This window comes from Symphalangus syndactylus, chromosome 8 (assembly GCF_028878055.3).
Source record: "Symphalangus syndactylus isolate Jambi chromosome 8, NHGRI_mSymSyn1-v2.1_pri, whole genome shotgun sequence".
Taxonomy (NCBI): Eukaryota; Metazoa; Chordata; class Mammalia; order Primates; family Hylobatidae; genus Symphalangus; species Symphalangus syndactylus.
Window position 1 is genome coordinate 51,604,379 of NC_072430.2, and position 22,574 is coordinate 51,626,952.

General features: G+C 36.1%; 1 protein-coding gene across 50 annotated transcripts in view; it reads right to left on the reverse strand.

The window, feature by feature from the left end:
• Positions 1-22,574, reverse strand: part of FUT8 (fucosyltransferase 8) — a 464,407-nt gene that overhangs the window by 188,121 nt on the left and 253,712 nt on the right. For 23 of the 50 annotated variants that reach the window (XM_063644475.1, XM_063644485.1, XM_063644495.1 and 20 more), the window contains one exon: positions 7,869-7,974. The exons of the other annotated variants lie outside the window; for them this stretch is intronic. The gene's annotated coding sequence lies outside the window, so the exon portion shown is untranslated. The remainder of the gene's footprint in view (positions 1-7,868; positions 7,975-22,574) is intronic. 50 annotated transcript variants of the gene reach the window in all.

Here is a 22,574-nt window from a genome sequence, read left to right on the forward strand (position 1 = left end):
TCTGAGACTTATCTTTATAACCAAAACTCTATACCCTTTGACTAATACTTCCTCATTTCCCCCTCCTACATTTCCTAAAGATAGATACAGCTCAATTATTCCATTAGACATAACAAAAAATGCAGTACCATTTATAATATGATCAAACTGACACTTCTTAAGTCTAACAAGAAAATGAACAATGGCCACATTTGGCATATGACTGTGAGAAAAGGATGTTTCCAAGAATCACATTCAAGTAGCTTGACTTTGATGCTGAGGCCAGAAGATGAGTATGCGACCATCTGCTGAAGAACCAAACAACTAAAAGCCTGGCCTGTTGTGCTATGAGCCATGTCAAAGGAGGGTTGTCTTTTAAACTCAAAAATAATTCAGCACTTATTTAAATAATAAAAATATGTGTACCCTATGCAAAGGGTAATATGGCATTATATATCAAATATTTACATACACATGCCCTTTGACAAGAAATTCCACATGCAAAAATTTATGCTAAGATGCATTTTAATATGTAAACAAAATGCACTCACATATTCATTACATCATTGTCTGCGACAACACTAAACTGGAAAAACAACATAATTGCCCATCAACAGAAGTACAGCTGAATAAAGTATTAATTACTTTGCCAAAAATATGTATTTTATACTATGATGCCAACAAGAAGGAAAGTGTAACCCATAACCAGGAAGAAAATTAGTCCATTTAAACAGATACAGAAAACAGAAATGACGATGATGACAGCAGACAAGAGTGCTGAAACAAGTATCAAAATATGTGCTAGGATTTAAAAGAAAAAATGAAAATGTTGAAAAAAGAAAACTATGACAAAAATATATAACTTACAGAACAAAAAATACCATATAGATGGTCCTCAAATTAACAATGGCTCAACTTAACAATTTTTCAACTTTATGATGGTACAAAAGCAATATACATTCAGTAGAAACCACTCTGAGTAACCCTACAACCATTTTGTTCTTCACTTTCAGTAAAGTATTCAATAAATTATGAAATATCCAACACTTCATTACAAAATAGTTTTGTGTTAAATGATTTTGTCCAACTGTAGGCTAATATAAGTGTTCTGGGCACATTTAAGGTAGGCTAAGCTATGATGTTCAGATTAGGTGTATTAAACATACTGCGACTCATGATACTTTCAACTTATGATGGGTTCATCAGAACACACAGTGATCTTATTAAAAAGAGCCTGGTATCTCCTCCCTTCTCTCTCTTGCACCCTTTCTCGCCATGTGATACGCTGGCTCCCCCTTTGCCTTCTACCACGAGAGGAAGTTTCCTGAAGCTGTCACCCAGAAGCAGATGCTGGCACTATGCTTCTCCTACCGACTGCAAAGCTGGGAACCAAGTAAACCTTTTTTTTTTGTTTTGTTTTGTTTTTTTTTTTTTTAGACAGAGTCTCGCTCTGTCACCCAGGCTAGAGTGCAGTGGCGAGATCTCAGCTCACTGCAACCTCTGCCTCCTGGGTTCAAGCGATTCTCCTGCCTCAGCCTCCCAAGTAGCTGGGACTATAGGCACGCACCACCATGCCCAGCTGATTTTTTGTGTTTTTAGTAGAGACAGGTTTTCACTGTGTAAACCTCTTTTCTTTATAAAGTACCCAGTCTCAGGAATTCCTTTAGAGCAATGCAAAACAGACTAATACAGGTAGCCACTGTTGACAGGACTTATTGTCAGATACTACAGTGTTTTACAGCTTCACCACAGCTGCATCACCTTATAGTAACTATTATTATGAACAAAAAACTGTTCAAATGATAAAAGGCAAATGAAAGTCATCCATCATCATTAGTTAAGCAAAAAGCCATTTACAATAACCATTTTGGGGCCAGTTGGAAATCTGTAAGCACTTCCCTATTTTTGAGTTTGGCTTCGGAAAAGGACTTCTCAGAACAAAATTTATCATCAAATTTGAAGTAATGTACATTGAAAATATGTTTAACCATGGGTATATATAGAATTTCCAATCTATTTTTAAATACAAATAAAACCATAATTTAGAGGTAAAACAGCCACAAGATTGGGGGTAAACAATACATACATGGTAACAAAGAAGTGCAGGGGGCTTCTAATCAGAAAAAAATACAATCTAGTAAGACAATGGGACAACATCTTTTTTAAATGCTGAAAAAAAAGGAAATGACAAAACTATACTTTGTTATTCAGTAAAAATATATTCAAATATAAAAGTAGGTTTCTGTGAATGTGAACTTTCAGCTAACTTGGGTCAAATAGCTAGGAGTAGGATTGCTGGGTCACACGAAAAATGTATGTTTACAAGAAAATGCCAAACTATTCCAAAGTGGCTGCACCATTCTGAGTTGTCAGAAGCAATGAATAAGAACTCCTGTTGATCCACAATCTCCCTAGCATTTGGTATTGTCAGTTTGTTTAAAGGCAATTCTGGTAGCTGTGTAGTGGTATCAAAGTGTGGTTTCAATGTGTATTTTTCTAGTAACAAATGACACTGAACATCTGGCCATCTTTTCATGTGCTTATCTTGTATCCGTATATCTTCTCTGGTAAAGTGTCTTTTGAGATCTTTCGCCCATTTTTTAGATTGCTTGTTTTCTTACTGCTGAGACTTGAGTTCTTTATATATTCTGAACATAAGTCTTTTGTCAAATATATGATTTTCAAATATTTTCTCCCAGTCTGTGGCTTATCTTTTTATTCTCTTAAAAGTGTCTTGCACAGCAAAATTTTTAAATTTTTTAAATATAATACAATATGCTGACTTCTTTTCTTTTATAGACTGTCGCTTTGGTACTATGTCTATAAATTCAATGCCAAACCCAAAGTCCCAAATATTTTCTCCTATAGGTTCTTTAAGAAGTTTTAGTTTGAGGTTTCAAAGTTAATCCACCCAAGAAAAACGAAAGCATATTTTTCCACAAAAAATTAATCTCAAATGTTTGCAGCAGCTTTATTCATAACAGACAAAAAACTGCAAAAAAAAAATCAAGATGGCTTTCAAACAGGTGAACAGATTAACAAACATGATACATAGAAAACAAAGGAATACTAGTTAGTAATAAAAAGAAATAAGCCATTGATTCACTCAACAAAATGAATCTTAAATGTATGTTGCTAACTAAGTGAAGGAAGACAAAACCAAAGACTACATATTGTGTGCTTCATTTACATGACATTATAGAAAGGGAAAAACTATAGGTTGAAAAATAGTTCAGTACTTCCCAAGAGTTGAAAGTAGAAGGAGGGGATGATTATAAAGTCCCTTCAAGAGTAATTTTTATACTGATGAAACTATTCTAAATGATACTAAAAAAGGACACATCAATTCTGTAGTACTCATCCTCTAAAACCATGAATCCAGTCTAATAATAAAAGAAAATATCAGACAAATGTGATGAAACTATTCTAAATGATGATGAAACTATTCTAAATGATATTTAAAAAGGACATATCAATTCTGTGGTACTCATCCTCCAAAACCATGAATCCAGTCTAATAATAAAAGCAAATATCAGACAAATCCTCATTTGGAGACATTCAACAAAATACCCAACCAGTACTCTTCAAAAGTATTGAACTATTAAAGTCATAAAAACAAACAACTGAGAAATTGCCATAGATTAGAGAAGTCTAAGGAGACATAATGACTGAATGTACTGTGGTATCCTGAATTGAATCTTGGAACAGGGCAGGGACACCATGGAAAAACTGCTGAAATCCAAACGTAGTCTGTAGTTTAGAGTATTTCACTACTGTTAATTTATTAGTTTAGACGAATGTACCATGGCTACATAAGATGTTAACATTAGGGGAACATGGGCAAAGAGTATACAGTGACTGTACTCTCTTTGCTAATTTTCTAAAATTCTAAAATTATTCTGAAACAGAAAGCTTTTAAAAGATAAATGCAAAATAAGTATATTTTTGGAAAACAAAAAATGGAAAGAACTTGCTGCCAGCTGATACATACTACAAGATATATTTAAAAAGATACTTTTCAGGCTGAAAGAAATGATTGTAGATAGAAACTTGAATGTAAATGATGGATTTAAACAGACATGTTAAATATACAGGTAAATATAAATAAAATTTTTTCTCATTTCTAATTTCTCTTTTTTCCACCCTGCCCCTCCTCATTTCTAATTTCTTTCAAAATAAATTTGACTCAAAGCTAAAATAATAACAAAGGATTATGGGGTTTACAACACACACAATAGTAAAATATATGACAATACTTACACAAAACATAAAAAGCAGAAAAAAGGAAGGACACTGTTTTAAAGTCCCTATATTATACCTCAAGAGGTATAAAAGTATTTGAAAGTTTGGTGAAATACGTAAAAGGTTCACAGTGTAAGCTCTATGAATGTAGTATAAAACAGATAAACAACAAAGAAAAATCAATGAAAACAAAAAAATGGGTTCCCTGAAGTGATCAATAAAATTAAAAATCTTCCAGTTGGAATAATCAAGGGCATAAGGACACAAGCCGGAAAAAAAAAAAAAACATAAGTTGCTAATATTAGGAATGAAAGAGGCACTATCTGTAGTATCACTACAGATACTACAAAAGAGTAATAAGGAAATATTACAAATAATTTTCGGTCAATAAATATGAAGTCATACCTGAAATGGACAGATTTCCTAAAAGAAACAAACTACTGAAGCTCAATAAAGAATAGATTACTTGAATAGCCTAATGACTTAAAAACTTAAAGCTTAAGGAAGTTGAATGCGTATCTGTAAATCTTCCCATGAAGAAAACTCTAGGCCCATATTGCTTTATGTGTGAATTCTACCATTTATATAACATGGTAGATATAACAACAATTCTACACAAAGAGTTCTAGAAAATGGAAAAAGAAAAATAAACAGCTTGTAAATTTCTTGCAAATATATACTTACCATATACCTCAACAATTCTATTCAGGTATTTACAAAGGAACTTAAGATGTATGTCCATACAAAGACTTGTACATGAGTATTCAGTCACTGTATTTATTTACAACAGCCAAACATTTGAAACAATCCAGGCGTCTTCAAGAAGGTGAACAGATAAACAAATTATGGCACATTCATACAATGGAAAACTGTTTATCAGTTAAAAAAAAAAAAAAAACTATCAGTATACACAATATGGCTAAATCTCAAAAACATGCCTGACAAAAAATGCCAGGGACAAAAAAATACATAGTGTATGACTATTTTCGGTCAATAAATATGAAGTCATACCTGAAATGGACAGATTCCCTAAAAGAAACAAACTACTGCAGCTCAATAAAGAATAGCTTACTTGAATAGCCTAATGACTTAAAAACTTAAATTCATAAAATTATGAAGTTCTACAACAAAGAAACTAACAGATAGTGATGGAAATCAGACTAGTACTTGCCAGCAAGTACGAAGATGACTGATTAAGAAATGACAGTTACATGAGGATATAGATTTAAGAAATATCATCTAACTGTATACTTAATATGGGTTCACTGATGTAAATTATGTTCTAATAAGGTTGACAAAAATTTTAAGAGAAAGTTTTAATTACCCCTATTTTGTGACTATAATTGAAAATGTCAGTAATTAAAAGTTGTTATTTCACTAAATGCCTAAATTATGTCCTTGCATTTAAGTTTCAATGAGACAGATGTTTTCAGCAAATCATCTAGTACATTCTTACTTTTAATGAAAAAAATTTCAACAGTATTTATTATATAGATGTAATCAACTTTCCAAATGTTAATGTGAAAACTATGTTTTTCACAAATTTCAGACAGTAAGAATCAACTTAAATAACTAGTAACATAATTAACAAACCAGAGAAATTGTACTGAACCTTCTTAGTAACCTAACCTTTTCTCAGAATAAAAGGAATCATTATAAATTACTCAAATAGTGATTTCCTAAATTACAATATACACTGCAGTTATAAGAGTTATCAATTTACTTTTTTAACAACTGAAAAGAGTAAAAACCAAAATCATTATTACAAAGTGTTTCTTGAAGTAATTCAATATAATAGAATAAACTGAAAAATTTAACAGAAAAGTGAAGTCATTTATTTAGCAAATTTAACGAATGACTGTTACAAGGTAACAGATTGAGCCTGACATATTTTAAACTCATTTTCTTCACTAACAAACTACTAGAAAACAAAAATTTTTCAAGTTGATAATTATAAATAAAACTTTTAAAGAAAAGCTAATTATCAATTATAATGTACAAACATTTTAAGAGCCATATATAGTACATATATAATCCAATCCAATTCAGGATTAATATGTGCCCAAGACTCTATTTTTTAAATATCTTCTCCTTTGATCGCAATTCATTTTTCAATTAAATATTGTTACAGAATTTACTAAAGTCTTTCTTATTGCTTTGCTCCCTATATGGGAAAAGGGTAATTTATAAATGATGTGTTTATTAACATAAGAAAGAAGTAGAAAGGAACAAGTAAAAATAGTATTATAAATTAAAATGGTCCTTTAATGCTAGCTGAAATAAATTTTTACTCTATGTAAAAGCATTTGGTAAAACCAACTAAACTGAAATGAAGAAAACAAAAGAAAAAGGGGCGGAAGGGAGGGGAAGAAAGAGGAGAGGATGAAAAGAGAGAAGAAGAGGGTAAGACGGGGAGGAAAAGAGGGCAGGGCAGGAGAGAGAAAAGAAAATTTTCATATAACTCCTACCAAGATTATAAAATTTGATTTTCATTCATTACTTATACTCATCTATCATACTTCATATTTCTTATCAGTAGTGTCATAGTATACACATATGAATTTAAAATGCCAGCATCATAAATACATGAATACAAAATATTAATTCACTGAAATCAGCCAATATCTTAGAAATTAATCTTCCTAGTTATAAAGTACAAACACATAATCACATTTATAAGGTTCTTATCAAGAATATCTCACTCACCTTAACAATTACACACAATAACACACCAGGCTGTGTTTACTGATACAATTAACTACTCCAATGGGTCTAGAAATCTGGACTTGCCATCTGTACCTTCAGCCGTAAATAAATTAATACTGCTGAAAAATGGTAATACTAATAAATTCAAATGAAATGTATATATATCACCATTTTCTCTGATTGTGTGTGTGTATGTACATAAATAATATATACTTGATTGGCACCATGATGTGTTAATATTAGAAAGAGCAACCATTTCAAATCAATCACATATGGACAGTTTACCCTGCTATAAAGTAGGAGTCATAATCGTAGAAACTCATATAATTGTGAAGATTATGATAATATGCATAAAAGTGATTTGTACACAGCAAAACAATTTATAAATATTAGTTATTATCTTTCCCTTGCTTAGAAACCAAGTAGATCAGCCTTCTGCCAGTTTCTGGAATATGACAAGTTCTTACCCAACATGCAGCCTTTCTTCTTACTATTCCTTCCACCTTTGGCTCATTCTTATAATTCAGATCTCTACTTAAATTGTAATTCTTTTCCAAAAAAAAGTCTCTGACAACCAGTATCAATTATGACACATTAGGATACAAGATTGCAACTTGTATACGAATTTGTATACAAATTGCAACTCAAGGTGACTTTAAAAATAAGACAATTTTAGTTTCTCAACAGCAAAAAAGCTAATTCAATGGGGTTCAATGAAACTGTGAAAAATCCCTTTTCATCTTTCTATTCTACCTTAGCATATCCGTTTTTGTCCTCTAGCTAACTTTCTTCCTGGTAGCAAGTTAGCTGCCTCAATTCCAGCCATATGCAATTATGTGCAAAAGAACAAGTGGGAATCTGTCTCATTTTAAGAGAGAGGAAACCACTGACAGACGTCTCCCCTGAAGACTTGCACATCTTCCTAGCCAAGATTGACTCACCTGTCCGTTGTAAACTCAATCACTGACAAATGGAATGAGATTCCCATTACTAGCTTAGACTAATCAGAATTTATTCGAAGGTAGGCTCCAAAACAAAACTGGGACCCTAAAAACAAGAAAGAATGAAAAAATGACTATAATACCCTATAAGAATGCTACATACAACACTCTATGTTTTTTTAAAAAAAACACTCACCCTCCTCCATTATTCTCTATTACAACACAAATTGGCTTATTTATCTATTTCCTATACTAAAAGGTATGTATCAGTACAGCGAGAGCTAAGAATATACATAGCACCTAAAACAGTGCAAACTATTTATTAATATTTGTTGAATAAGCCCACACATATTATCCAAATGTATATTTATTTAATACCTATACTCAAAATCCTAAGCAAAATAAAAATTAAATCAGGCCTTAGAAGAATTAGAACTAAGATTCAAAGTCATTTTCATATGTTTACTCATTTATTTTCATGTGCATAAAATGTCAAAAGTAGATGTTCAGAAATAGGTCCAAATGTAATTTCGAAGAAATAACTTGCATTCAAGTCAACTCTTGATAAGCTGCAGGGTCCTTAAACACGATATTTAATAGTTATAAGGAGAGATAAATGGATTGCAAAAAAAAAAACCCTAGTCATGGCCGGGTGCAGTGGCTCACACCTGTAATCCCAACACTTTGGGAGGCCGAGGCGGGCAGATCACCTGAGGTCAGGAGTTCAAGACCAGCCTGACCAACATGGTGAAACCCCATCTCTACTAAAAATACAAAATTAGCCGGGCATGGTGGCGCATGCCTGTAACCCCAGCTACTCAGGAGGCTGAGGCTGGATAATCGCTTGAACCCAGGAAGCAGAGGTTGTGGTGAGCCGATATCGGGCCACTGCACTCCAGCCTGGGCAACAAGAGCAAAACTCCGTCTCAAAAAAAAATAAAAAATTCCTAGTCATATACAACACAAATAATGAATAAACAACAATCTTTCCAGAGAACAGTTTCTAAAGAACAATAGATTCAAAGGTGCAAATTCAAACACATTCAAAACTGTTTCTACAGAATACTAGGGATTCAAAAGTGCAGTAAACACGCACTCTTCATACAAGAGACATGAAAGCCCTTTAAAGGCTAATCTTTACTACTGCATGTATGAAGAATATCATAATGGTATCATTGGCTGGTATTCAATTCACTAACACGTAGGCCAGATTAGTGGCATAGAGTATATATCTCACAAAATAAGGGAAACAAAAAAATTATGGTACAACCATTGTGGGATACTATGACTCAGTTTGATATGCTAAAGACAAATACACATAATATGTTAGGTGAACAGTTAGGACACAGAGGGATCTGATAATGTTGGATGATGGTATAAGATCTTGGAAAGTAAAGGCTCTAAGGTTAGACAGAACAAGGTCTAAATCCTGGCACCGCTAATATAGAAATGGGACAGTAAAGAATCAAGCAGGATATCTCTGAACCTGCATTACTTTGTCTTTAAAATGACTGTAATAATTCCTATTACGCTGGTGTCTCATCAAGTATAATACTAACAATTACATTTATATAGTGTTTCCTGAATGCAAGGCCTTTTTCTAATTGCTTCACAGATATCATAATATTTAATCCTCTCAATACCCTGACGACGTAGGTAGGTACTATTATCCCCATTTTCCAGTGAAGAAAATTAAGGTACGCTGAATTTAAATAACTTCCCCAAGGTCATAAAGCCAGTAAGTAGCAGAACCAGAATCAATGGCAGCTTTTTTCTATTATTAAGAACATGCTGACTTTAAGAATTGCAAGAGAAAACTAGAAAATCTCCTCTATGTATACTTTTAACACAAGGACAGGCAACCCCACAATTATTTTTATATTTGTGAGTGAAAACCACAAATATTTTTTATGATTTGTGAATGAAAACCAAAATATCTTATAATGGTTAATTTTTTATGTCAATATGACTGGGTTAAGGGATACCCAGATCACTGGTAAAACATTGTTTCTTGGTGTGTCAGTGAGGGTGTTCCCAGAAGAGATTAGCATTTGAATCAGCAGACCGAGTAAAGAACATGTGCCCTCACCAATGTGAGCAGGCATCATTCAGTCCTTTGAGGACCACCTGAATTGAACAAAAAGGTTGAGGATGGGTGAATTCTCACTCTCTTCTTGAGCTGGTACTTTCACCTCCTGCTCTCAAATATCAGAGCTCCTAATTGTTGGGCCTTCAGACTCCAAGACTTATCCACCAGCAGCAATCCCCTCCGAAGGCCTTCCACCTTGAACTGATACTCAGACCTTGGGTTCCCCTGGTTTTCTGGCCTTTGAGCTTGGACTAATTTACACCACTGGCTTTCCTGTTCTCCAGCTTGCAGATGGCATATGGTGGGACATCTTGAATGACTATAATCCTTTGATAAATCTCCTCTTATGTATCTATTTATTTATATCCTATTGGTACTGTTTCTCTAGAGAACCCTGACAATTACGCATCTTCATATTAACAAGTAAAAGAATATCAACATTTGTTGTAAAGGCTCAACCTCTCCCTCAGGAAATAGCTAATGTTTTCTAACATTTTTTTCAAATTTACCAATCCAACATTTTGAGATAAGACACTTGAAGTGTCATTAATAAGATAATGATTTACCAGAAAAAATAAGGTTATAAATACTACATTTAACAATGGCATAACAAAGAATCATATGAAAAACCATTAATCTATATTCCAAAGTGTGGATCACCAGATCACCAGAGTGATCTGTGCCCCCTAGCTTTCTTAACCATCCCCAATATCCAACAAAATGTGACTTGATAACTAGTTGTACAAATGTCATTGATTATATATTTTCTTTTTTCCAAAGTTTCACATTTTCCTTTAATACAATTTTCCAGTTTCACCAGCATGATTAAAGTAGATCTACAATCTTTTCACTTCGTTAGTTATTTATGCTACTCTCCAGCTCTCCATACACAACACATGCTCCTGTGTACATAAACCATTACATCTCAACAGTGGTTTATTATTTACACTTCTTCCTCTTGGTATAGGGATACAATTCTGAACATTACAGAGTATCTCAACATAGCAATAGCTTAAGCAATATTGAGATTTGTTTTTTTCTTTTGTAAAAGAAGTCTGGAGATAGGTGATGTAGAGATGATGGTTGCACAAAGTCCTCAGGGACCCAAGCTTCTAGCTTTCTCTTCCACCACTCTAGATGCCTGGCTTCCATCTTCAAGATTGCCTCATGGTATAGAATGATTGTTAATGCTCCAGTTATTATACTTTCAATAAAGCGGAAGAAAACTGAATGGTAAAAAGGGATGCCTTCCCAGCTGAACCAGTGCCTTTTAGAAGTACACACATAATACTTCTGCTTTCATCTCTTTTTTGCCAGAATTTAATCACATGGCTGGGAAATAATCTTTTCTTCTAGGCATCAATGTACCCAGTTAAAACAAACAAACAAAAATCAGTTACTATAGAGGAAAGGGGAAATGAACTTTAGGGGCATCATGACTCCCTATCTATTTCTGGCAGCTTCAGAATCACTACTGATGTTGAGAAAAGTTTTATATCATATCTTTAATATAATACAGCTGGTGTGAAAGCTATCCCCAATAAGTGCTTTTACTTCCCTGGCCATCTGTGGAGTGCAGCCAATTCTAAACAATACTTTTAACACAAGAGGTATACTAAGGTTACAATTTTGAAGTATCATTGGATAGGATTCTTGAATCTACCATATCTTGTGCATCATCTGGAAGAGAAAAGTTAGTATGTTTTATACAAGTTACCTAACAGAATGTTGGGACTCATTCTGTGTGTCTCCACCAATTAGCCAATCAATGGAGTTACATAGTGTGGTCTTTTTCTGCCACAAACACTGGATCCATACTTATTCCACAGACATATGTGCTTCATTATAATTATCACAACCCCATTTTATACATAATTGGCTGAAAATGTACTAGGAACCTGTACAAAGTGTTTTACTTATTTTATTCATTCAGGCCTCACAACAACGCTATTATGTTATTTTTACCCAGGTTTAAATCTGGCACACAGTAAACACTCAATAAACATTCTCTATTATCTCTATTAGTACACAAATAAGTACCCATATTATCCTTAATTTACAGATAAGAAAGAAGAAGCAGAAAATTTAATAATTTGCCCAGAGTCGTACATACTTTCAAGTAGTACAGCCAGGATTCAAATCCCTACAAGCTAGCTCTAGAGTCCACTCAACTACTAAACTATGCTAATATCAGGTAAAACACAAAAGGTTAATTAATTTGCCTAAGATCACAAAACCAGGAAGAGCAAAGATTCACAGACAGATTTATTTAATGATGAAGCCCCTGTTCTCAACTTCAAATGAATCAAAGAAACACGGTATGGCTGACCAAGGGATTATTACTCTTCAGGGGCAGAGTTACAAGGGAACACACTACCAAAGTAACAAACATAATCTATGAATTTCAATGGTAAGCAATTTAGAACGATGAAATACAGTGTACATCCATATTGCCTAGGTAACACTACAAGTAGACCCATCTCTTTTAGCCATATTAGAACAAAAACAAAAGCAGTTTTGGCAAATGTATGTAGTGACTACCATGTATCAATGTGAGTTTTCCCACAAGTGAATAACAGTTAATATCTAAAAGATCTTGAATAATTAAATGTCTTTATTTTATATCAGCCAGCAGAAAATTAAAGGGGAACAATTTTTTGCTACACCAAACTCAATGGATTTATCTAGAAGCAGCAATTATTTTGTGTTTGTTTTGCTTTGTTTTGTTTTTTGAGACAGAGTCTTGCTCTATCACCCAAGCTGGAGTGCAATGGCGCGATCTCGGCTCACTGCCAACCTCCGCCTCCAGGGTTCAAGTGACTCTCCTGCCTCAGCCTCCTGAATAGCTGGGATTACAGGCGCATGCCACCACACCCACTTAATTTTTATATTTTTAGTAGAGATAGGGTTTCATCATGTTGGCCAGGCTGGTCTCAAACTCCTGACCTCAGGCAATCCACCTGCCTCGGCCACCCAAAGTACTGGGATTACAGGCGTGAGCCACCATGCCTGGCCTAGAAGCAGCAATTTTTAAAGATATCAGTAGTGACTTCCAGGGATATGGTGGGGTCTTTGTCTCACTCCAGCCAGAGCTTGGGGACCTGTATTCACTGCTTCATGTCCTCAGCTCCAGGAGCCATAGATGGTCGACTAGATGCAGCCAGGAGGAACCTCTTCCACTGAGGGACCAGGACATCAGGGAGATTGACATACTTCTAGCAGATCTTCAGAGGGAAGGCACTGAAAGAACAGGGGCTGATCTGGAGAGGAAGCTGGAAACCCTTCAGGGGCTACCGCACACTAAGGCTCATTATCGGTCCCCAACAACTCCAGCGGAGGAGGTGAGTTGAACAGGCAAGGAGCAAACCACTCTCGCCACAGGCCTCTGGAATCCCAGCAGGAGGAGACCCCTCAACCACCATGGACACTTGAGTTGGCAGGGAAAGCTGCTTCGAGAAGTGGTAAGGATAGAGCCCAGAGGGTTTGGTGTGGGAGCATCCGTAGTGAAGCACAGCCAGGGACACCTAACCCACTAGGCTCGACTTGCTCCCATAGGAGACTTTGGCCCTAGGGGACTAAAGAGTCAGACCTGAACTCACTGCTCCAAATGCCTGCAGGGAGGGAAGCACCCACTAACACCCTGCTACAGCCAATGAACATGCACCCCGCCGCACTGCCACTGCCACTGCCACTGGCACATGCGAACAAGGATAGATTCCGCTGCCATCACCCTATGAAGTGCTTTGGCTGGCACCACATATCAAAGTGTTGTGACTAGCAGTCCGAGGGCACCTCAGCCACTCCAGCACAACAGTTCACAAAACCCATGTTATACCACAATCAAAGCCCCAAGGTCGTCAAACAGGATAAAAGAAAAAACACCCATTCTTATGACAGCAACTTCAAAGACTGAAGAAACATTAGCCTACAAAGATGAGAAAGAACCAGCGCAAGAACTCCAACAACTCGGCCAGGCACAGTGGCTCATGCCTGTAATTCCAGCAGTTTGGGAGGCCAAGGTGGGTGGATCACGAGGTCAGGAGATCGAGACCATCCTGGCTAACACGGTGAAACCCAGTCTCTACTAAAAATACAAAAAATTAGCCGGGCGTGGTGGCAGGTGACTGCAGTCCCAGCTACTCAGGAGGCTGAGGCAGGAGAAAGGTGTGAACCTGGGAGGCGGAGCTTGCAGTGAGCCGAGATCATGCCACTGCACTCCAGCCTGGGCAACAGAGCAAGACTCCGTCAAAAATAATAATAATAATAATAATAATAGTAATAATAATAAAAACTCCAACAACTCAAAAAACTAGAGTGTCTTCTTTCCTCCCAATAACTACACTAGTTCTCCAGCAAGGGTTCTTAACTGGGCTGACATGGCTGAAACAACAGAAATAAAATTCAGAATATGGATAAGAAAAAAGAGCATCAAGATTCAGAAGAATACTAAAAGCCAATCTAAGCAAGCTAAGAAGCACAATGAAATGATACAAGGCTGAAAGACAAAATAGCCAGTACAGAAAAAAACATTACTGATCTGATAGAGCTGAAAAACCCTCTATAAGAATCTCAAGTATTAAAAGCAAAACAGACCAAGCTGAGGAAAAAAATCATAGAACTTGAAGACTGGCTTTCTGAAATAAGACAGTCAGGAAAAAAAAAAAAGAAGAAGAAGAAGATGAAGAAGAACAAAAAGGAATAGCAAAACCTCCAGGAAATATGGGATTATGTAGAGACCAAACCTATAACTCATTGGCATCCTTGAAAGAAATGGGGAAAATGGAAGCAACTTGGAAAACATCTTTCAGGATATCATCCATGAGAACTTTCTGAACCTACAGAGAGAGGCCAACATTCACAGGAAATGCACGGAACCCCTGCAAAATACTTCACAACAAGATTATGCCCAGGATACATAATCTTCAGATTCTATGAGGCTGAAATGAAAGAAAACATGTTAAAGGCAGCTAGAGAGATAGAACAGGCCACCTACAAAAGGAAGCCCAACAGACTAACAGCAGACCTCTCAGAAGAAACCTCATAAGTCAGAAGAGATTGGGGGTCTATATTCAATATTCTTGAAGAAATGATATTCCAACCAAGAACTTCATAACTGGCCAAACTAAACTTCATAAGTGAAGGAGAAATAAGATCCTTTTCAGACAAGCAAATGCTGAGGGAATTCATTACCACCAGACTTGCCTTATAAGAGCCCCTTAAAGAAGCACTAAATATAGAAAGGAAAGACGATTAGCAACCGCTACAAAAACACACTGAAGTACACAGACCAAGTGACACTATAAAGCAACCACACAAACAACCAGGTATAATAAACAGCTAACAACACAATAACAAGATCAAATCCACACATATCAATACTAACCTTGAATGTAAATGGTCTAAATGCCCCAATTAAAAGGCACAGAACGGCAAGCTAAATAAAGAAGCACAACTCAATGGTATGCTGTCTTCAAGAGACACATCTCACGTGCAATGACACCCGTAGGCTAAAAAATAAAGAGATGGAGAAAAATCTACCAACCAAATAGAAAGCAGAAAAAAACAGATTTTAAGCCAACAAAGATCAAAACAGACAAAAAAGGGCATGACATAATGGTAAAGGGTTTAATTCAACAAGAAGACCTAACTATCCTAAATATATATGCACCCAACACAGGAGTATCCAGATTCATAAATCAAGTTCCTAGGAACCTTCAAAGAGACTTAGACTCCCACACAATAACAGTGGGAGTCTTCAACACCTCACCAACAGTATTAGACAGATCATTAAGATAAAAAATTAACAAAGATACTTAGGAACTGAACTCAACACTGGGCCAAACAGATCCAAATGGATCTGACAGACATCTATAGAACTCTACCCCAAAACAAAAGAATATACATTCTTCTCATCTGCACATGGCACATACTCTAAAACTGACCACACAGTCAGGCAAAAAACAATTCTCAGCAAATGCAAAAGAGCCGAAATCATACCAACTACTCTCTCAGAACACAGCTAAATAAAAATAGAAGTCGGGACTAAGAAAATCACTCACAACCATATAATTACATGGAAACAAAACAACCTGCTCCTGAATGACTTCTGAGTAAGGCAGAAATCAAAGAAGTTCTTTAACATTAGTGAGAACAAAGATACAACACACCCAGCATCTCTGGGACACAGCTAAGGCAGTGCTATGGGAGAAATGTATAGCACTAAACACCCTCAGCAAAAAGTTAGAAAGTGCTGGGCACAGTGCCTCACACCTGTAATCCCAGCACTTTGGGAGGCCAAGGCAGGCAGATCACTTGAGGCCAGGAGTTCAAGATCAGAGTGGCCAACATTGTGAAACCCCATCTCTGCTAAAAATATAAAAAATTGGCTGGGTGTGGTGGTGTACGTCAGTAATCCTAGCTATTCATGATGCTGAGGCGTGAGAATCGCTTGAACCTGGGAGGCAGAGGCTGCAGTGGGCCAAGATCGTGCCACAGCATTCCAGCCTGGGCAACAGAGCGAGACTGTCTCAAAAATAAAATAAAATAACATTTATATACATATGTATATATGACATATATACATATGTATCATATGTCATATATACATATGTATTAGATCTCAATTTAACAACCTAATATCACAACTAAAAGAACTACAGATGCAAGAGCAAATCAATCCCAAAGCTAGCAGAAGACAAGAAATAACCAAAATCAAAGCTGAACTGAAGGAGACTGAAACACACACCAAAAAAATCATTCAAAAGATCAATGAAGTCAGGAATTTGTTATTTGAAAAAATTAACAAGATTCATAGACCACTAGCTAGACTAATAAAGAAAAAAGAGAAGATCCAAATAAACACAATCAAAAACAACAAAGGGGGATATTACTACAGATTGGACAGAAATACAAATAACCAGACTATTATGAACACCTTTAGGCACAAGAACTAGAAAGTCTAGAAAAAAATGGATAAATTCCTGAACATATACACCCTCCCATGACTGAACCAGGAAGAAACTGAGTCCCTGAACAGACCAATAATGAGCTCCAAAATTTAATCAGTAATAAATAGCCTACCAACCAAAAAAAAAAAAAAAACAACCCTGAACCAGACAGATAAACAGCCTAATTCTACCAGATGTACAAAGAAGAGCTAGTACCATACCTACTAAAACTATTACAAAAAAATTGAGGGTAAGGGAATCCTCCCTAAATGATTCTATGAGGCCAGCATCATGATGATACTAAAACTTGGAAGACGTAAAACAAAGAAAGAGAACTCCAGCCTGGGCGACATGGTGAAACTCCATCTCCACAAATAAAATAAAATAAAAAAATAAAATGAAAATTAGCCAGGCATGGTAGCACATGCCTATAGTCTCAGCTATTCAGGAGGTTGAAGTGGGAGGATCACTTGAGTCTGGGAGGTTAAGGCTGCAGTGAGCCATGTTTGCACACTGTACTCCAGGCTGGGTGACAAAGTGAGACCCTGGCTCAAAAAAAAAAAGAAAAAAAAAAGTACCTTTGTTTTCTCAAGGAAAAAAAAGAGAAGAAAACTTCAAGTCAATATCCTTGATGAACACCGATGCAAAAATCCTCAACAAAATACAAGCGAAACAAATCCAGCAGCATATCAAAAAGCTAATTCACCATGATCAAGTAGGGCTTATCCCTGGGATACAAGGTTGGTTCAACTTATGCAAATCAATAAGTATGATTCATCACACAACTATAACTAAAGACAAAAACCACATGATCATCTCAATACATACAGAAAAGACTTTCGGCAAAAGTCATCATCCCTTCATGTTAAAAACTCTCAACGAACTAGGTATTGAAGGAACACACATCAAAATAATAAAAGCCATTTACGACAAACCCACAGCCAACATCATACTGAATGGGCAAAAGCTGGAAGCACTCCCCCTGAGCACTGGCACAAGACAAAGATGCCCTCTCTCACCAATTACTATTCAACATAGTATTGGAAGTCCTTTCAAGAGCAATCAGGCAAGAGAAAAAAAATAAAGGGCATAAGTCAAACTATCACTGTTTGGAGATGACATGATTCTATACCTACAAAAGCCCAATGTCTCAGCCCAAAAACACCTTAAGCTAATGAACAACTTGAGCAAAGTTTCACGACACAAATTAAATGTAAAAAAATTCACTAGCATTCCTATACAGCAACAACAGCCAAAACAAGAGCCAAATTAGGAAAACAGTCCCATTCGCAACTGCCACAAAAAGAATAAAATACCTAGGAATACTGCTAACCACAGAGGTGAAGATCTTTACAATGAGAATTACAAAACACTGCTCAAAGAAATCAAGAGATGACACAAATGGGAAAACATTCCATGATCGTGGATAGGAAAAATCAATGTCGTTAAAATTAAATTTGTCATACTGCCCAGAGCAATTTACAAATTCAATGCTATTCCTATCAAACTACCAATGACATTTTACAGAATTAGAGGAACTATTTTAAAATTCATATGAAACCAAAAAAGAGCCCAAATAGCCAAGGTAATCCTAAGCAAAAAGAACAATGCAGGAGGCATCATGCTACCCAACTTCAAACTATATTATAGGACTATAGTAACCAAAACAGCATGGTACTGGTAAACAAACAAAACAAAAACAAAAACACAGACATACAGACCAATGGAACAGAACAGAGAGCCCAGAAATAAGACTGCATACCTACAACCATCTGATCTTCAACAAAGCCTACAAAAACAAGCAATGGAGAAAGGATTTCTTATTCAATAAAATGATGCTGGGATAACCGGCTAGCCATATGCAGAAGATTGAAACTGGACACATTCTTATACTATATACAAAAATCAACTCAAGACAGATTAAAGACTTAAAACCCAAAACTACGAAAAAGCCTGGAATACAATGTAGGCAATACCATTCTGAACATAGGACCTGGGAAAGATTTCATGACAAAGACACCAAAAGCAACTGCAACAAAAGCAAAAACTGACAAATTGGATCTCATTAAACTAAAGAGCTTCTCCACAGCAAAAGAAACTATCGACAGAGAAAACAACCTACAGAATGACAGAAAATTTGCAACTGTAAAGGTCTATGCATCTGACAAAGGTCTAATTTCCAACATCTGTAAGGAACTTAAGCAAATTCACAAGAAAAAATAAACGCATTAAAAAGTGGGTAAAGGATGTGATCACTTTTCCATAAGAAGACAACAAGTATATGAAAAAAAGCCCAACATTGATCAACACTCAACATCACTCATCATTAAAGAAATGCAAATCAAAACCACAATGATATACCATCTCACACTAGTCAGAATGGCTATTATTAAAAGGTAAAAAAAAAAAATCAGATGCTGGCAAGGTTGCAGAGAAAAGAGAATGCTTATACACTGTTGATGGGAGTGTAAAATTAGTTCAACCATTGTGGAAAGCAGTGGCCATTTCTCAAAGAGCTAAAAATTGAACTACCACTCGATCCAGGAATCCCATTACTGGGTATATAACCAAAAGAATATAAATCATTCTATCATAAAGACACATGCATATATATGTTCACTGAAGCACTATTCGCAATAGCAAAGACATGAAATCAACCTAAATGCCTATTAAGGGTAGACTGGATAAAGAAAATGTGGTACATATACATGACAGAACACTATGCAGTCACTAAAAAAAATGAGATCATGTACTTTGCAGTAACATGGATAGAACTAGAGGCCATTATCCTTAGCAAACTAATGCAGGAACAGAAAACCAAATACCACATGTTCTCACTTATAAGTGGGAGCTAAATGATGAGAACACAGAAACACAATGAAAGGAACAACAGACACTGGAGCCTACCAGAGGGTGGACAGTGGAAGCAGGGAGAGGAACAGAAAACCATAACTATTGGGTACTAGGCTTAGTACCTGGGTGATGAAATAATCGGTACGTCAAACCCCCCATAACACAAGTTTACATATATAACAAACCTGTACAGATACCTCTGTACCTAAACTAATAGTTTAAAAATAGTAAAAGGTAATGAAATCAAATTCTGTGGCCATTTGTCAGAATTAATGCATTTGTAGTTTTCTCACCTAAAATTACAACCCTGACCCTCATCTCTTCAGGGGTATCCAAATTATGGCTATACATTTCCTCAGTTTTTTTTAAGACTCATAATGTACAATTCTGATGCCCTGGGCACACAACACATAAATCACAATGCTAATTAACTGGCTCATCTTCAAACACTCCCCTAAGATTTTCAAGTTCCTCTTCTAAGAATAGCATAGACATATAATAGTCAGATATGGTACACTTCATACCTAGTACAGGAACTCAAATATTCTAAGCACTAAATAGTAAAGAATGAAGCTAATGTCACCAAATGAGTCAATCATAACCATAAGAGCCATTAATTTAAATCTTTCGTGAGTACCTCATATCCTTTCTAAAAAAATTTTTAAATGTCCTTTTTTAAATGTCATATTTAATGAGACATTCTCAGTTACTTCCCACCAATTTACATCTGCATTCTACTTACAATTTCCAATGCTTTTAAGCTACTTGAAGGAATGTGAAAGAATAAGAAGTAGTAAACTTACACCATATTTTACTATATCTCAACAGATAGAAGACCAATTTTTGTATTGGTAAAAAGTTCCCATACTAGGAGTCACGGGGTTTTTGTTGTTGTTACATCAAATTCTGGGGAGAGATGGAGAGAGGGAGAGTGGGGGAGGGAGGGAGGGAGAGAGAGAGAGAGCGAGCAAGAGACAGAATGCGAGAGCATGCATGCAAGAGCACCATAAAACAGGCAGTGATCTTCAGTGGGGCATTAAAGTACCAAAAAGATTCAACCTTTATAAATCATTAGAGTTATATTAACTTTAATTTAATGCATCAGTTGACTGGTAACTAATATTAGATGAAAAGCAGCCAAAGCAGGCTTTACTTAACAGCTATGTATGAAAGAATAACACAAATGTTGTTACTAAAATTAATTTAAACAACATTTAAAAATGAAATTTTACATATAATAGCATTTGAACTTACTTTGAAATGGGTGAGACATATCACTTGCTAAGGATTTTCTCAATTTTAAAAGTATTAAAGAGACCTCTACCTTCACCCATGCAGCAGTAATAGGATCCAGAATTACCCTCCAAATGTAAACAACTAGAAAATCGGACAAACAATGTATATGATATTGCACAATTGATGATCTGACATTGAAAATCAGCTCAAAACTGATTTCTGAAATAAGTGAAATAAACAAACAAAAAGGTGAGCCCTATAATTGCCTGGGATTTCTTTCTGAAAGCACTTTTGGGACTGTAGTATGTAGGAGGTGAAACCCTAATAGAATCTAGTGCCATTGCTGAGTTAAAAAACACAAGAGGTCATAATATGGAAAGGCCAACACAACAAGAATTTTGGGGAGAAGTTCCTCAAGTGAGAGAGTTACAGAAAGACCTGTTTTCTTTAAAAAAAGGATCTCCTTAAATTACCTGAATAGCAATACTAATCTACATGTGCATAGGGTGAAAACCAATGATATAGAGCAAAAACAATTTCCAGGAAAGAAAAATTATGACGTAGTTAGTGCTGAGTAATTTCCAGGGCTCACAAAGGGCCAGGAATCATTTAAGTTCTCACAAGCAAGACAGAGTCCTCAATGAATCCTTGGGATATTCAACAGAGAGTCACTCAATAGAGGTCCATCTTAGAAATGAGGGTAAGAATGCAGAAGAGTAAATGTTACTCTAGACTGTCCTAGAAAACCTTAAAAATGTTAGCACAAAAAACAAAAGATGAAAAAAGAAGTTAAAGATTTGCTGCCACTGAGCACGCCTCTGAAGACCTTGGTTGCAAAACTTCCCCCCTAGGTGACCAAGCCTCCTGGGACTACGTATTCATGCACACCCCTCAAAATAGCAGCCACCACAGCCAACATAACCACCAGAGAGGAGCCCAGGACACCGTAAGGCTGCCAGTGCTGCCATGCCCAAGAGTAAAGTAAGGGAGGTAAAAACAGATGCAGGAGGCCAGGCGTGGTGGCTCACGCCCGTAATCCCAGCACTCTGTAAGGCCAAGATGGGTGGATCACCTGAGGTCGGCAGTTCGAAACCACCCTGACTAACATGGTGAAACCCCGTCTCTACTAAAAATACAAAATATTAGCAGGGCGTGGTGGCACGCGCCTGTAATCCCAGCTCCTCCAGAGGGTGAGGCAGGAGAATCACTTGAACCCATGAGGCGGAGGTTGCAGTGAACCAAAATTGTGCCACTGCACTCCAGCCTGGGCAACAAGAGTGAAACTGTGTGTCAAAAAAAAAAAAGAGAGAGAAAAAGAAAAATAGATGCAGGAGTAAAAATAAGAAGCCCAAAAAGGAGAGTTGGTATATAAAGGGGATAGACAAGAGTAGGTAATCAAAATGAAGGGAAACAGATGATTAGAATCAATGTGCTTTGATGGTGTAAAGAGGTTATGTCATATGAGAGGAAAACTGAGAAAAAAGAGGTGAATAAATACCTCAGACATTATACTGGTTGGTCTGTGAGACTAACAGGATAACAAATCTGATGTTATTTTAAAATACAATGCATGTGAAGCTA